This window comes from Mercurialis annua, linkage group LG1-X, assembly GCF_937616625.2.
Source record: "Mercurialis annua linkage group LG1-X, ddMerAnnu1.2, whole genome shotgun sequence".
NCBI lineage: Eukaryota > Viridiplantae > Streptophyta > Magnoliopsida > Malpighiales > Euphorbiaceae > Mercurialis > Mercurialis annua.
In genome coordinates this window covers 14,736,830-14,742,545 of record NC_065570.1, presented here as the reverse complement: position 1 = coordinate 14,742,545, position 5,716 = coordinate 14,736,830, and the positions used below count along the sequence as shown (strand labels likewise).

Below are 5,716 nucleotides of genomic sequence, written 5' to 3'. Positions count from 1 at the left end.
TCTCTTGCCAGTTTGGTTTCTTTTGAACATGTCCACTTCAGCTTGACTATGAGTGATGTTGTGGGTTTGTGTAGCTCTTACCGCTCCCCGCTTCTATCACTAAATTTTGTTTTGAGAACTGATTCCCACACAGCGCCAAATGATAGATTTGGTGATATTGTAAGTAGAGTTTTATACAGAATTGGACTGATAGTACATGTATTTGTTTATTCTACATATGCGACCAGTGTGTTTAGATGTCCAGCCCTCTGTATGAGTAAGGGACCTGTCTATTTATAGGCGAGCGTGCATTCCTTGCTTGTCTTAGTCGATGTGGGTTATGTGTTAACCAGGTGCTTGGCGGGCCTAGCTTTGTGGGCTTATTCCATCACCCATAGATAATAAATGGAATTAAAAACTCCAATATTCTCCCACTTAGGCGATGTTAGTGGTATTAATCATTTTTATATATTCAAAACTATTTTAATATCAAAATATCTTTTTAAAATAGTTCTAATGTTTATCCAGCTCTAATCGAACTTTAAGTGTGGTAATGTTGTAAGATATAACAATGCTTAGTTTATGATCAAATTATCAATGCATACTTTATTTTATCGGTCACCATGCTTTCTTACTCTATGCAACACAAGTACGCATCAGAAATCATCCTTTATGACTTATAAAAGTCTGTATGTCTCAATTCTTTATAACTCGAGATCTTTATCTATCACAAGACATGCAATCAAGGCTTTAACGTTATGTCACAGGCCTCTTCTTAAGATAATACGTGTCTTAAGACTTTTAACAATAACATATATTTCAACAATGTTTGCAAATAAATTAACATTTCATACATAATAACAAACATTCAACGAAATTTGTACCAACGTACAAACATACAACTGAAATTAAACCAATGTATAATAAACAGTATTGTAACAACGTACAATAAACAGCATTGTAGCAACGTACAATAAACATCATTGTACCAAGGTACAATAAACACATTGTACCAATGTACAATAAACAATATAAGTAGAACAACATTAGCCTCCCACTAAACAAAGGTATCTGAAACTTCGACAACCTCATGCTAGCAACATGTTTATAAAAAAAACATTAGGTCGAAGTCCCTTAGTTAAAGGATCAACTATCATATCATCGGTACCGACATATTCTACAATCACGTCACCTTTCTTATTCAGTTTTCTTAGTGTCAAGTACTTTATTTCCATATACATATACCCTATGATATTCTTATTATTTTTTGTAAATAATACAACCGGCAAATTATCACAGTACAACTGGATGAGTCTACATATAGAGTCAACAATAAAAAATCCATAGTAAGATTTATTAACCAACTTCCTTGTTTAGCTTCCCTATAACATGTTATGAACTCGGCCTGTAAAGTGAAAGAAGACATTATTGTTTGTTTGACACTTCTCCAAGAGAAAGCCCCACATGCTAGTTTATAAAAATAACCTGATGTGGATTTCCTATCATCTAAACAACCAGTAAAATTCGTATTTGTGAACATGTAGACACCTATTTTTCGGACAGATAAAAAGTGTTAGGGGATTGAAGCGTCTGATAGGAGTATTTTACTCCTATAATTAGGGTCGATTTTACTCGGTTTTTATCACGTTTAGTAATAATTTTATACATTATTTGGCATTTTTATGTTTGATGGTGTTTGTTAATGTTTCAGTGGAAATAAGGTGAAAATCGAGTATTTAAAGCTAATTTATGGTGGATTAAGCGTTGGAGTAAAAGCGTAGCTTGCGGACGAAGGAATTAACGTCGTAAAGAAAAGGACTATGAAGTCTCGAACGAAACTTGTGCAGTAAAGAGCTGTTCCCGTTCGAAAAACACTATTTTCGAACGGGAACCATGAAGAAATGACTTGAGTCTCGAACGAGAAAGCCATTCTCGAACGAGACCCAAGTGAAAAGATGAAGGTACGTTCGAAACCAAGGATGGGCAAACGAGAATTTCCCCTCGGTCAAGGTTTTTTCGAACGGGAAAGAGAGGTACGAACGAGAAAGAGTTGAAATTTGCCTAATCAGAATTGGACTTGGACTTAATCTCCTTTTACGACTCCAACCGAAACTCCTATTTCAAATTCGATTCGTCAATCGACTTAGAAGATTCCAGAGCTTCTTCCTCTATATAAAGACCTTGTAATAGACTAGTTTTAATATATAGAATACATTAGTTTTATTTTCATTCTCTTAAAATAGCGTTTTAGCTTCTGTTTCTCAGCAGTTTATAAATAGTTTATTATTAGTTTCTGCAAAGAACGATTGTGAAGATTTCAAGTTTAATCTAGACGATTCTTCCGAAACTGATAACTCCGGTATTTATTGTTCTAATTATGTTTAATTCTTCATCTTCTTCTTTGTTTAATTTAAGCTTAAGCATGTGTAACTAAATCCTTTGTTCAGGGATTGATATGAACACTTAGATTAGTTTTCGAATTGGATTAGGATTTATTAAGTGAGTAAAATTGTGTTTTAATTACTAAGATTAATGCTTGAATTAATTTGATCACTTAGTTCATGATTTTGTGTTTAATTAACTAATTGAGAGATTGTTAATTAAATAGACATAGGTAATTAAAAACTTAGAGGAAAACGCCGTGAGAGCGGGTTGGAATTTAGGTAGTCGTTGAGTTTGCTTCATAATTACAATTTAGTTATTTAATTCAGTTTTAATATTGTGAGAGCAAGTTAATAATTGATTAGCTAATTAGGTTGTGATTTTATTTGAATCTTTGAGGCTTGAGAGAGCGGGATTCGGTGCATTAGAATAGCTCGATTCATAATAAAATCACTAGATAAATTTTGATCCATTCTTTTACTAGTTTATTTGGAATTATCAATCTTTGAGCTTTTTATCATTATTGTTTAAACCTCAATTTATTTAAGTTCAGATTTTTAGTTTAAATTACTTGAAGTTTAATTAAATTAGTTTTTTATTTAGTTTACATAAATCCAATTATTTTTCTACTAGCCAATTGAAGAATATTAGAAATTAGTTGTTTGATTCATTGTTCCTTGTGGGATCGATACTTGGTCTTCCAAGTTATATTACTTGCGCGATATCGTACACTTGCGATTATTTGCCAACAAGTTTTTGGCGCCGTTTCCGGGGAGCAATTGCGATTTAATTAATTAAAAGTATCTTATTCTTAGATTGAGTTAGTTTTATTTAATTTTAGTTATTTTTTTTATACTTTCGATGCCGCAGGACACGATCTAATAGATCGTTGTATCGAGTAGTTGGATCATAGTCGTGATTCTTGGATTTTACGTTGGTTTTCTTGTTTGTGTTTACGCAGGAGTTTTGGTTAGTGTATGCCTAATACACGACGTGCCAGAAAACCGCTAGAACCGTTTCAGTCAGATTTAACATCCTTCGAAAGAAGTATCCGAAAAACAGCGCGGAAATCCAAAACAATGGAGGACGACCGTAACCCTCCGTTGAATCACGAGGGGATTGTTCCACCACCACCACCACCACATGATGGCCTAGCTCTTAATAGGCCAAACGAGAGGGTTGCCCCTCTTCCCGAAAGACGTACATTGGGTGAATTCTTCTTACCCAACGTGGACAACGCCAACTATGGATGTTTTGCACCTCCTATCCTCGCTAACAATTTTGAAATCAAGCCGGGAACGATTCAACTACTTGAGAGTCGTTGCCAATTTTATGGGTTGGAACGCGAGGATCCAAACGCCCATCTTTCAAAATTCACGGAGGTATGCAACACATTCAAAATCCATAATGTGACGGAGGATCAAATCAAGCTTCGTCTTTTTCCTTTCTCTTTGAGGGATAAGGCGAGGAATTGGATTCAATCACTTCCAAGCACCTCAATCACAACATGGAAGCAATTGGCACAAGCTTTTCTCAATAAGTATTTCTCTATGGGTAAGACCGCGAGGATGACCAAGGAAATTATAGATTTTCTCCAATTACATGGTGAATCTCTATACCAAGCTTGGGAACGCTTCAAAGAGCTTCAAAGAAATTGTCCGCATCATCATCTAGGGAGGGAGCATCTTGTCTCTATTTTCTACAATGGTACCAATGAGGGTACACGGGCAACGATTGATGCGGCATCGGGAGGATCACTTATGAAGAAAACTTATGATGAAGCCAATAACTTGCTAGAGGAACTCGCTACAAATAGTTGTTCTTGGTCAACCGAGCGGTTGAGGCAACCACCTCAAAAGGGTATAATGACCCTCGAGCAAACCCAAGAATTTGAAGCAATGAAAGCGAAGAATGCGACACTTCTAGCACAACTCGAGATGTACAAACAACAAGCAAATCAAAGGAATGCTCAACTTGCGGTAGTTCAAATGGGTTGCGAGACTTGTGATGGCCACGATGATTCGGGAATGGATTGCCCCGTCCTACATCAAAACTCAAATGAGCAAGTCAACTATGTCAATGGGCAAAGGCAAGGCAATGACCCATATTCCAACACCTATAATCCGGGGTGGAGGAATCATCCTAACTTTTCTTGGAGGGAAAATTCGGGTCAAGCCAATGCCAACTCAAATATGGGAGGAGCAAATTTTCAAGGAGGAAACCGTGGTCCACAAAACCAAGGCAACTTCAACAACTACCGACCACAACCCCCACCCGGTTTTCAAAATCGGAATACGGATGAGGGGAGCAAAAATTGACAAGCTTATTGAGGAAGTTAGAACCGGTTTTAAGAACCAAGCTTCCGTCAATCACCATCTCGAGACTCAAATTTCTCAACTTGCCATCTCGCTTCAAAATAGAGCTCAAGGGGGTTTACCGTCGACAACGGAGTCAAATCCAAGGGAGCAAGTCAAAGCCATTGAACTCCGAAGCGGGAAAGAACTTGATGATCCACATGCAAGTAAAGAGAAAGCGATCGATCTAACAACGGGAACAAATGAGGAGAAAGTAACCGAACTTCCATATGTTAAACCGCCACCTCCTCCTCCATTTGTGCCGAAGGTCCCTTTCCCGGGACGATTGAAGAAGACGCCGGATAACCAAAAATTCCATAAATTTCTGGAAATTTTTAAGAAACTCCAAATCAATATAAGCTTTGCGGATGCTTTGCGTGAGATGCCTCAATGCGCGAAGTTCCTCAAAGAAATCATAACGAAGAAAAGGGGTTGGGACGACAAAGGCACAATTTCCCTAACGGAAAATTGTAGCTCACTCATCCTTAGTGACTTGCTCACCAAGCTTAAGGACCCAGGGAGTTTTACAATTCCATGCAAAATAGGCGATTTAAATTCAATTAATTGTCTATGTGATTTAGGGGCAAGTATCAATCTAATGCCTTTGTTTCTTTTCAGGGATATTTTTGGTGATCAAACTTTGAAGCAAACATCAATGATGCTTCAATTGGCGGACCACTCCCTAAAAAAGCCATACGGAGTGGTAGAAGATGTTCTAGTCAAAGTAGACAAATTCATCTTTCCGGTGGATTTTGTCGTACTTGACTATGCGGCGGATAAAACATGCCCTATGATTCTTGGGCGTCCTTTCATGAACACGGGGAGGGCATTGATAGATGTGCACGCCGGACGACTCACTTTGCGTATCGATGATGACAAAGTAGAGTTTGATATGAAAAGGATTATGCGCAACACTTTTGAGGAGGTGGAATGCATGAAATTGGATATGATTGATGGAATCGTGGAAGAACTTTTCCCGGTTTCAAAAGTCATATTCCATT

General features: G+C 37.3%; 1 non-coding gene across 1 annotated transcript; it reads right to left on the bottom strand.

Annotated features, from left to right (window-relative positions):
* Positions 1 to 3,926: 3,926 nt before the first annotated feature.
* On the bottom strand, positions 3,927 to 4,033 carry LOC126666455 (small nucleolar RNA R71). Its single transcript, XR_007637953.1, has one exon. It is a non-coding gene; the product is annotated as a small nucleolar RNA R71 (small nucleolar RNA).
* Positions 4,034 to 5,716: the final 1,683 nt, after the last annotated feature.